Here is a 471-nt window from a genome sequence, read left to right on the forward strand (position 1 = left end):
GATTGCAGAATGTTTGACCTTCTCGACGAATCGGCTATTCTGTTCTTTATATTAACTATCCATCCATCCGTCCATCCATCCATCCATCCATTCACTCTGCAGTTTGACCTTCTTGACGAATTGGCTATTCTGTTCTTCATATTAACTATCCGTCCATCCATCCACACAGCAGTTCGACCTTCTTGACGAATCGGTCATTCTGTTCTTCATATTAACTATCCATCCATCCATCCGTCCATCCGTCCATCCGTCCATCCATCCATCCATCCATCCATTCACTCTGCAGTTTGACCTTCTTGACGAATCAGTCATTCTGTTCTTCATATTAACCATCCATCCATCCATCCATTCACTCTACAGTTTGACCTTCTTGACGAATCGGCTATTCTTCTCTTCATATTAACTATCCATCCATACATCCATCCATCCATTCATCGTCCATTCATCATCCATTCATCATCCATTCATCGT

The sequence above is a fragment of the Sitodiplosis mosellana genome, unplaced genomic scaffold, assembly GCF_009176505.1.
Source record: "Sitodiplosis mosellana isolate CC-2019 unplaced genomic scaffold, AAFC_SMos_1.0 Smas_scaffold_3106, whole genome shotgun sequence".
Taxonomy (NCBI): domain Eukaryota; kingdom Metazoa; phylum Arthropoda; class Insecta; order Diptera; family Cecidomyiidae; genus Sitodiplosis; species Sitodiplosis mosellana.